This window comes from Tachysurus fulvidraco, chromosome 3 (genome assembly GCF_022655615.1).
Source record: "Tachysurus fulvidraco isolate hzauxx_2018 chromosome 3, HZAU_PFXX_2.0, whole genome shotgun sequence".
In the NCBI taxonomy this organism is placed as follows: domain Eukaryota; kingdom Metazoa; phylum Chordata; class Actinopteri; order Siluriformes; family Bagridae; genus Tachysurus; species Tachysurus fulvidraco.
Genome location: NC_062520.1, coordinates 26,907,130 through 26,919,220, shown reverse-complemented (window position 1 = coordinate 26,919,220; position 12,091 = coordinate 26,907,130).

The following is a 12,091-nucleotide window of genomic DNA, read 5'->3' as shown; positions in this document are numbered from 1 at the left end:
CACACACACACACACACACACACACACACACACACACACACACACACACACATACACTCGCAAGCATGAAAACACATGCAAAACACAAATGCAAATGCAAAACACAAACATCCTGAACTACACACAGACACAAACATGGCATAAGAAGCAGAAGAATCCGTAGCATTGTTGCATTTTATTGAGACCAGAGGTTCCACCATTATGATTCTGTTGCTGTGGTAACCGGTTTTGTGCGGCACATCCTTTGGTGTTAGCACTGAGTGTGTTTGCCAGCGTGACCGAGTACAAACTGCCCATCCACTGTCTCCATCCCTGTATAGATATCACTCTGAAGATAGGATTTTAGGATGATTATAAAGTTTAACTACAAGTCATCTTTCAGTGGAATGCATATGTGTGTCTTTCTGTCCTTTAATATTCTCATTCTGATCAGGGTTCCGGTGCATCCACTTTGGCTACACCTCGTCTGACTCGCTGCCTGATCCTGGTTTTGGATTTGTTTGCTATTGCCAGTTGTTTTTAATAAACACACTCCTTGCAGTACCACCTGAAGGTACCTTAAAAACTGGATTATATATGGCAGCAAGTAAACAGTCAGTTCTTGAGGATGTGTTCGATGCAGGAAAAATGGGTCAAGTGTAAGGATCTGTGCATTTTGACTTGGCTTCCAAAATTCACCAGATTCTGAGGCATCATAACATTATGCTTGGAGGCAGTGGTAGCTCAAGTGGTTAAGGCTTTGGGTTGTTGATCGGAAGGTCAATGTTCAAGCCCCAGCACTGCCAAACTGCTATTATTGGGAAATTTCGCATGACCTGGTCCCCTCCCTTCTCTAGGGGTGCTGTATCATAGCTGCCCCTGTGCTCCAACCCCAACCTCCTCACTTGGGATATACGAAGAAAAGAATTCTACTGTATGTATATGTGGTGATAATAAAGGCTTCTATGCCCCAATCTCAATAAATCAGAATCAGAATCCGGTTTACTGGCCAAGTGTGTTGACACACACGAGGAATTTGGTTCCATCTGTTTGTGACTCTAAAAAGTACAGACATAAATAACACTATACTATACAAGGCAAGATAATACAGACTATACAAGACAATGCAGACGATGTAATGCCATATAGACAGTATGAGTATTCAATATGAATACAGAATATATGACTGGTCAGCTATGTACATAAATTGTGAGAAGTGCTTGGTAGTATATTATACCTTTGTGCAATATGCAGAAGAAGTTGTGTATGTAACCTATACGGATGATGTGATGACTGACAGTTCTGATAATGCAGTACTTGTAGATATGAACCTGCATAACATTGTGTAATCTCCTAGACATTTGCTCCACAAAATCTCTGTTGGTTGTGGTTTTGTATCTGACACCAAGACGTTAGCAGCAGATCTTTTAAGGTAGGGCTCGTGGATCAAACATTTTTGTCCAGCACATCACACACATGCTCTATCAGAGTGAGATCTGGGGAATTTGGAGGCCTCAACTTGAACCCCTGAACCCTTGCCATGAAAGGGTCTACTTGGTCTGAAACAATCTTTATGTCAGTGGTGCATTTCGATGTAAAATCAGCATGAAAAACAGGACTCAAGGTTTCCCTGCAGAACATTGCCCAGAGCATCACACTTTGTCCCATAGTGCATCCTGGTGCCATCTCTTCCCTAGGTAACTTACGCACACACACATGACCATCCTTGAGATTTAAAAGAAAACATGATTCAACAGACTAGGCCACCTTTTTCCACTGCTCCATGCTCCGGTTCTGATGCTCAAATGCTGTTTGTATGTTTTTTTCAGCAGAGGTCAATAGTAAACTTGGACACTCTGACTGTTCTGCTGCTACACAGCCCCAGACACAGTAAGCTGTGATGCGCTGTGTGTGTTCTGACACCTTTCTATGTTAATTTGTTCTACAGTAGATCTTCGTTGGGATCAGACCAGATGGGCTAGCCTTCACTCCCCATGAGCATCAGTGAGTCTTCAGAACTCATGACACTGTCCCCGGTTCACCGTTGGTACTGTACTTACTTGGACCCCTTTTTGTAGTTACCAGAAACACACCAGAATACTTGCTGTTTTGGAGATCACAAATTCGGCCCTAGTCTAAGTCACTCAGATCCTTCCTCTTGACCATTTCTCCAATATATCAACTGACTGTTCACATGATGTCAAACATTTTTTATTATAACGATTAAAAAAATTTAAACACGAGCTGTAAGAAACTCTCTTGAAAAGAATTTTCCCCAATATAGAGAAGAGAAAATTGATGAAGTTGAAACCGATTTTATAGCATGTCTTATTAAATGAAGAAAATGTGTAAACAGGAACTGACTTGTTTTATTGAAGTTCCACAGAATTCACATTGCAAACATTCATAAATGTGGAATAGTGCACTTTGATTTATGCTGTTAATCAACTTCCACCACACTTAATCTCCCCAGTGTGGATTAGTTTCCTATAACCGTTTGGTTATTTACAGATTTACATCTTTTATTGTTGGTTATTGATTTTTAATTCAATTGTGATTTATATATTTCCTTACCAGACAAAATATCTTGACTTAAAATCTTGTATTTATTTTAGTGATAATAATATCATAGCGGTGGGCGCGGTGGCTTAGTGGTTAGCACGTACGTCTCACACCTCCATCGTTGGGGGTTTGATACCCGCCTCCGCCTTGTGTGTGTGGAGTTTGCATGTTCTCCCCGTGCCTCGGGGGTTTCCTCCGGGTACTCCGGTTTCCTCCCCCGGTCCAAAGACATGCATGGTAGGTTGATTGACATCTCTGGAAAATTGTCCGTAGTGTGTGAGTGTGTGAGTGAATGATGAGAGTGTGTGTGTGTGCCCTGCGATGGGTTGGCACTCTGTCCAGAGTGTATCCTGCCTTGATGCCCGATGACGCCTGAGATAGGCACAGGCTCCCCGTGACCCGAGAAGTTCGGATAAAGCGGTAGAAAATGAATGAATGAATGAATGAATGAATGAATATATGCATAGCTTCAGTATGTAATGTAATGAAATTAGGTCTTTGAAGCCCTTATCATCGCCACATATACATTACAGCGGAATTCTTCTCTTCACATATCCTAACTGAAGAGGTTAAGGTCAGAGAACAGGGGCAGCTATGATACAGCACCCCATGTAGATATGATACAGGGCTTTGCACGAATGCCCAACAGTGACAGACTGGCAGTGCTGGGGTTTGACCTTCCCATCAACAACCCAGAGCCTTAACCTTAAGTGCTGAATGTTCTTGCAAACATTAATAGAAGTGTTTTGTCCATGGGAAAGGTGATATTTCTGCACATAAATCATCACCTTTCCCATGGACAAAACACTTCTATTAATGCAAATGGTTGGTTAAGTCTGTATTAGTTTAAAATAAGTTCAATGTCCTGGAGGACCAGCTCTTTCTCTCCCTTATTTTTCACACACACACACACACACACACACACACACACACACACACACACACACACACACACACACACACACACACACACACACACACACACACACACACACACAGCCACCCACCTGCCTGTCTCAGTAAACCAGTGTCTGACAAGGGCACACCTGCTCACCTCACACACACAGCGGTCGCAGCCTATTTCTGGAGCAAGTCGTTGTTGACACTGACCTTCCCTCCAGACTCGAAAACAAAGCTTAGATATGAGTTGTATATAAGGCAGTGCTTATGTTGCTGCAAAACTGGGACTTTAATTTGGTTTTTATTAAAGGGTTGAGACTTTGAGATCAGAGACGGAATGAACATACATATTTAATGCTAAATAAATAGCTAAATGCTTAGGAAAGTATTCAGTTTTCCCCTTCACCTCTTTCAATTTTGTTATGTTACAGCTTGATACTACAATTGTTCAAAGTCATTTTTTTGTCTCATTAATCTACAAGGGTACCCCCATAATGGCAAAGTGAAAACAGAATTCTAGAAATGTATACATGTTCATAAGTATTCAGACCCTTTACTGAGTTCTTAGTTAAAGCACCTTTTGGCAGAAATCTTTGGGTATGGTAAAACATGCTTGTACACCTGGATTGGGGATATTCTGCCATGCTTCTTTGCATTCTTCACTCAGTCAGGTTGGGGACCATCAGTGGACAGCTATTTTTGGGTCTCTCTGAGAGATGTTCAATAGGGTTCAAGTCAGGTCTCTGGTTGAGACACTCTAGGACATTCACAGAATTATCCCAAAGCCACCCATGTGTTGTCTAGGCTGCTTAGGGTTGTTGTCATGTTGGAACATGACCCTTCCAACCTGTCTGAGATCCTGAGCACTGTCTAACAGTTTTTTTTTTAAAGAATAATCATTTTCATCTTTTCTGTATTCAACTTTCCCTCACCCCTGACAGTCTCCCAGTCCCTGCTGCTGAAAAACACCCCCACAATATGATACTGCCACCACCATGCTTCATTTGGGATGGTATTGGGCAGGTGATGAGCGGTGCCCGGTGCCTGTTGTTCCTAACAGGCTGAGAATCCTTCAGGTACTTTTTCAAACTCCAAGCAGACTTTCATGTGTTTTACACTGAGAGGCTTACATTTACATTTACATTTACAGCATTTGGCAGACTCCCTTATCCAGAGCGACGTACATAAGTGCTTAAATCTCTAACATTGAATACATTAATGCTGGTTCACTAGGTTACAGATAGGTTACAGACTTAAGATACCATGAGTTTAAAACATTTGTTCAAAGTTACAATGAAAAAGTGTCAAAGGTTGTATTTTTTTTTTTAATGCAAAAGATAAGGAAAGAAGTGCTACTTGAAATGTTTCCTGAATAAGTAGCCGCCGCTTGAAAATAGCCAGTGACTCAGCTGTCCGGACCTCTAGGGGAAGTTCATTCCACCACCTTGGTGGCAGAACAGAGAAGAGTCTTGTAGTATACTCGCCTCTTACTCTGCGAGATGGTGGAACCAGTCGAGCAGTGCTGGTAGATCGGAGGTTACGGGGTGGAGTGCGAGGAATGATGAGGGCTTTGAGGTAAGAGGGAGCTGGTCCATTTTTGGCTTTGTAGGCCAGCATCAGTGTTTTGAATCGGATGCGTGCAGCTACCGGAAGCCAGTGGAGGGATCGCAGCAGCGGGGTGGAATGCGAGAACTTTGGCAGGTTGAAAACAAGCCGGGCAGCTGCATTTTGGATCATTTGCAGAGGACGGATTGCGTTCATAGGTAGACCTGCCAGCAGTGCATTGCAGTAATCCAGTCTAGAAATGACAAGAGACTGAACAAGTACCTGAACAGTCTGTGTGGACAAAAGTGGTCGAATCCTTCTAATGTTGTAGAGAAGAAACCGACATGAGCGAGTCACATTAGCAACATGAGAGGAAAAGGACAGTTGATTGTCCATGGTTACCCCAAGGTTGCGAGCCGTGGCTGAAGGGGAGATCAGATCGTTGTGCAAGGATATAGCAAGATCAGGACCTGGGATGAACAGCAGTTCAGTTTTGCTAGGATTGAGCTTTGACTGATTAGTCCTCATCCATGATGAAATTTCTGCCAGACATGCTGAGATCTGGTCAGAAGCTGTGGCATCTGAGGGTGGGAAAGAAAAGATAAGTTGTGTATCATCAGCATAGCAGTGGTAAGAGAACCCATGTGATAAAATAACTTCATCAAGAGAGTGAGTATATAGGGAGAATGGAGATATGGTCAAATTTCCATCTAGCCACTCTGCCAAAGCCCAGATTGGAGGTTAACCTTTTGAAAATTTGTCCCATTTCCAAACAGGATCTCTGGAGCTCAGTTGCAACATAATACAATTTAAAACAGTCTAAAAGTACATACATTCTTCTCTACAGAGCTTATATTACAGGTCCTGGAGTTTATCCCAAGAGTCTCAGCGCAGAAGGCAGGGTACCCCCTGGACAGTATGCGACACAATCGCACATACACTCACACACTCATTCACACACTATGGAGAATTTAGAGATGCCACTCAACCTACAAGGCATGTCTTTGTACTGAAGGAGATAACTGGAATTCCTGGAGGAAACCCACAAGGCACATGGAAAATGTGCACACTCCACAGACGTGTCAGAGGCAGCAATCAGACACCCAACCCTGAAGATGTGATGCAAATGTGCTAGCCACCAAACCACTTTTCTTATTTCTTTAGGCTGAATAAGGGCAGGATGTTAGCACATTTGCCTCACACCTCCAGGGTTGGGGGTTCGATTCCCGCCTCCGCCTTGTGTGTGTGTGTAGTTTGCATGTTCTCCCCGTGCCTCTGGGGTTTCCTCCGGGTACTCCGGTTTCCTCCCCCGGTCCAAAGCCATGCATGGTAGGTTGATTGGCATCTGTGGAAAATTGTCCGTAGTGTGTGATTGCGTGAGTGAATGAGAGTGTGTGTGTGCCCTGCGATGGGTTGGCACTCCGTCCAGGATGTATCCTGCCTTGATGCCTGATGACGCCTGAGATAGGCACAGGCTCCCCGTGACCCGAGAAGTTCGGATATGAGGTAGAAAATGAATGAATGAAGGGCAGGATGTTGTTGGAAGCTAAACAACATCAAGCAATATCGCATGCGACAATTTTTGCCTTGTGAAGTGGAGTTAGTGTTACCACAGCAATGATAACAAATTATATTAATTAAAGAATCTACTATTTCATTCATTTATATGTATAATTATTATACACCAATTTTTTTCTCTTGACAATAATAAAACAAAAATGTAGCTTTTAATGCTACTGAGCAAATGGAAAGCCTTCTATATTAAAGCCTCAGCTTTTCCTCTAAATGTTAAAAAGCAATGTCACTGGAGTCTTCTACCAAAAATGTCTTCTCACCATATCCCCAATTACACAAGTTCCTGTATAATACTCTATAAAAAATATACTGAAAATTACAACAATCACGCCGATATCAACTTATACACTACCATCACACATTCAATGAGAATATGTGGAACAAAAATAAACAGAACATTGTTGAACTTGCTTATAGAACTGTTGGATAATGGCAAAATCGCTCTGGCAATGTTCAGGTTTTACTGAATATCAACATGTCACCCCTACAATGTAATTATTTACGGAGTGAAATCAGGCTCAAAATTGCTTGAAAAAATTGTAAATATGTTTCAATATAAAACCCGACATATTGTAAAGTATGTGCACATGAGTTTCAAAGCCACTATTAATCCAGTAGCTCCTCTCTTGTAATCAAATTACATACAGCTGCTAATTGTTTAGTTAGCTGCTCAACTGCTCAGATTTAACTGAATCAGTTGAGCAACCACAATCATATGACCACAATCACTTCAGATGTTGCTGAAGTGACTGTGGCCATATGATAAAGCATGGCTGGATTTACTGAAGAAAATTAAGTCTGTTGGAATTCATGCAGTTGCTTACATCTTGTAACCCAAGTGAATTAAAGCTGTAGCCATTGCATTTCATTTCATATCAAGTAAAGATACAACTTAAAAAATGCTTCTTTGCCATTATATTTGAAATATGTTAGTACAAAATAAAGCCTCAGAGCTATTAATGGCCACATTTTTAATTTCTTATCTTTTTAAAACTTTTTCCCCCTTAATGTTCCAAAAACAGCATTTTATTAATTCGAAATAATGTTATTTAAGTATCAACTATATTTTTCAATCCTGCTTGATGACAATTCAGTGGACTTGAAAATCCTGTGAGGCTTCATAGTGACACCATGCGGACAACAAGAACACTGCAGGTCTGGTGTAGTTAAAACGAACTAAATTAAATAATTGTAATAAATTAATATTGTAAATAAAATGTAAAAAATGAATAATTTAATATGTAATTAATTAGTTACTACTACTACTACTACGACTACTACTACTACTACTACTACTACTACTACTACTACTACTACTACTACTACTACTAATAATAATAATTTCCGGTTAATGTAATTAAATGATTAATAATAATAATGAACCTGACATGACATTTGATTGAGGATTCAATTTATTTAATATTTTTCAGAAGGCAACTATATGGAACCCTAGGAATACCTACTTTTATATATGCTAAATTGCATATATGTTATATAAAATGTTTTATCAAATTATTTTATTTTTAGCCTCAGCTTTGAACAACCATTTTTTATTACGCTCTCTCAAAATTTTGTTATACAAAAATGAAAACAAATTACAAAATGACAATAATTTTGACAATAAGTCACTACAGATTTCAATCATTATTAATAAATGAACACAATAAAATATTTAGCCACTCGTCCTGGCAGTAAGCTAAGAAAAAAATATGCCCAACTTTGTGCCTGTCTTTGGGACATAATCATGTTCATGATCTGCGTTCTTGTTGAAAACACTGTACACATCTAGCACATGAAATGAGTTAGATTAGTGTTGTAATTTTTAGTACATCAAGTATCAAAGGTTACAAAATCTGTCGAATTACTATCCATTATAGTGTTAAAAAATAGTTGAAGAATAAAATAATGCATATATAAATACTTTCAAATTCTATATACCTTCACTAATGTGAGAATTGTCATGATATTCATACAGCCCTATGAGGTCCCAAAGCAGAAAAACTCACACGGGTCTTGCACACCAGCTTGAGACAGCCTATAAAATTATGTTGTGTCTAAAGCAAACATTTCTGTATGCCTAATCAGAAAGGTTTCACTATGTTCTGAATTGTTCCAAAATTTCTGTTTGGCTAATTTTAGGTGTACACACCCACTGATAATCAGGATTCTGTAATATCCCTATTTACTTCTTGTTTTTTTATGATGTATACATTAGTAGTGGTAGACACTCTGGTAGTAAAAATCCCAGTACTGCCAGGGAGGCACTGTACAAGCTGCTCATTACTATACTTGAATGATGCCTTAGTCACTATATATACACACAAGTTCTGTGCTTGTTACCAGAGGCTTGTGAGTTCAAATTCCAGGCCTGCCACAGACGCACTGTTAGCTACAAACGTGTATTTCACCCTATACGTTGCTTCCGGTAAAAGTAGCTGCCTAATCATTTAACATTTCAAATTAATGTTTGAATCATCATCCAAGTATATGTGATTCCTTATGATATGTGAGCTCTGTTATTACAGTTTTATCCTTAAACCTTTTGCCTGTTTGTGTACTGTAGTTATGGATTTTTTCGGTGTGTGTTTACTGGGGCTTTTAGTCAAGCCCATTAAAGTTGCAGCCTTTGAGGCAAAATCCTTAGATACTACTGTATATCTGAGTTTAAATAATCTCTAAGAAATATAGTAGCTAATTAGAAGGATACTAGGAGCTCACTATATAGGATATACATAATGTGATACTGGTGACATTAAATTGGAGAAGGTTCAGCATTGCAATATTACACTAGAGTAATTCACCTGAAAAGGAGACCTACAGTATGTAGAGTGCTGTGTCATTTTAGGGGCAGCTAACACCTGTAAGAGAACAAATGGTCTGCAGATCACATATCCACCATCTAAGTTAGTACCACAGGTCATAACAGAAAATTCTCTGTTGGTTTTCATTAACATAATGCTGCAAAGTCAACTGACTGGTTTAACTGACTGTAATTGTGCTTTGGAGTAATCACATATGGCATTTGATAGACACCATCTATCCAGAGAGAACCCAGAAGTTGCAGTTTGTTGGACCTAGGATTTGAACTCACAACCTTCCAATCATTAGTCCAACACCTTAACCTCTAGGCTATTACATCACTTGTGTTGGGAACCTGGCGTTCTTTTACACAGTTGTTTAAGCCTAAATATTTAGTAGATGATGCAGTTTAGTAGATAACCAGTTCTGGGTCAGTGTATCCTGTCCTATTGGGCTGTCAGTGAGCTAACTTGGCTTTGGTAAAATGTCCACCTGCACTTTGTCAAATTTGCTCCAGGTCTTGTTTATTTTGTTAGCTTAACAGATGGGCCCATTTGTAAAGTTTCTGTGCAAGGCATAGACAGCTTTTCAACCTTGTACCTCTATGATGAATGACATATCTGACTGTCAAAACATGCCTAAATGGACTCGTATGTGATGTCTCAGAAACTGTAAATAAATGTACGGCCAGATTGATTTTTAGCTGGTTAATGTGTCCTGATCTCACACCAGCAGGCACACATTCTACTGAGGCATGGTGACTCTCATCTCTCTCTAGTCACTAGGGCAATGGTCCCATGAAGATCCATTTTGTCAGGCTTGCACTACAAGCTAGAGCCTACTGTATGCCTCTCTTAATAAGATGACAACATGTTTCAGCTGCAGACTATTTGTTACAAGGGAATCCCAGTGGATCTGCCTGCTGTTGCAGCTCTTACCAATAGTCCTTATCATATCAGCAGGAGCACTTCACATAGTGGCCTGGTTAAATAACGTTGGTAAGTACACTAATGTCAGCAACATGTAAGTGACAAGGTGGCTAGCATTCTCAATTTATCTAGCTTAACAGCTATGAATTCTGATGAGACCTATATTGTGCTTGAAGAGGACTGAGATGTTCTGTGTTGCTTGTAGGGGACATAAGATCCAGTCATCCAAACATGTCAGTATCCTGATGACTCTGGGTACTGCGTATGGTCTGTCCCGTGGATTAAACGGGATAATTCTCCCTGTAAAATGCTTGTATGAGGTCAGAGTGTTAGTGTCAATGCTTGCAGTAGAAATCCATGCATCTGCATTTGGTTATAAGGGCAGTGAACAGCTGGGCATAGACCATCATCTGGTGAGACCACAAGTAATGCATTGTATCAGTGGTACACATGTGGTTCAAGGTGACCGGCACCTGGTTTCTGACCAGAAGCAGGTTGATGATTGGCTCCTTGGTCCAACTTGCCCTGTGGCATGGTCAGTTCCATCATCGCCTGTGTTGTGTTAAAGGGTGTGTTCACTGCTCTTGGTTGCCTTTCATTTACTTCAACAATTCAGGTTAATTAAACAGGCCAATGTAGCTAGCTAGGTCATATAGGTGCAGTGAGGGCATGTAGCACTTAAGCACCGGTCGACTAGTTGCTTCCTTGGAGCATGGAGAAAATTTTGAAAAGTTCTGACTTGGCAAAGTGAAGGAGGTGCAAATGAAAGTAAATGCTCACACAACCATGTGATGTGTGTTAATATACACATGTAATGTATCAGGATCAACTTTACAGCAAGAGAATCCCATTTTACCACTTTAGCACGGTTGTCTAACCCTGCTAGTGGTAAAATGGGATTCCCATTGTTAGGCAGTAAAAGTAAGTGGAAAGATCTCTGATTCGATTGCTTTGAACCTGACCTGGAAGAGAGACGAGTAGAAAATGGAATCCAATTTAGTTAACAGGCTTAGGAGCAGTGTTTGATATGGTGAGGGAGACCCACTCAACCATGCTAGAGGCGTGAATACATGAACGCTTAAAAGAGATGGGGCTGAAAGAATCAACCCCGGAGGACGTATGAGAAGTGTTTGCTGTTACTGAGCAAACAAGACATCTTAGTGTTTTCATAAAAGGCACAAGGTTGTAAGGAAACATTCTCTCACAAGTTTTTATGCAGAGAACTTTGCATTTTGGTCTGACGTGTATTAGATAAGAAGGAAATAAATGATGAAGTCACTTTGTGTGATTCTTCAAAGTTCTAGACAGTGCTCTTGTTCATCCAGGTATCCAGGTGATTCTCTCCTGGTGGTTAGAACTGATGGATTTTTATGTCAACAATGCGTCTATGATGCATTTATGATGTATCAAGTTTCAGTGATTGTTATACTTGATTATGCTTCTTTGTCTGGATTAGAAAACCAGGCAGCCCTTGTTAAACAATTCATGTTGGAATTTAACCCCTGTGTTTCAAACTAGCTTTTTAGTGTTGTGGAAACTACGTGTAACTCCCAAGAATTAGCTTTAATAAACGTTGTTTTTTTTCTGTAGGCTTATTGCACATCCCCCTTCTGTGGAATGCATGCAATTCTAACAGAATCACAGAATTCTAACTGCAGATAACGTGAAAATCACAAGCAATGATGATAATGGGAAATCATAACTTTAAAAAAATAAATATAAAAAAAAATAAATTAAAAAAACAAAAATAACGGGATCAATCAAACGCTGGCATGATTGGTCGCTTCTCAATCCCAAAACGG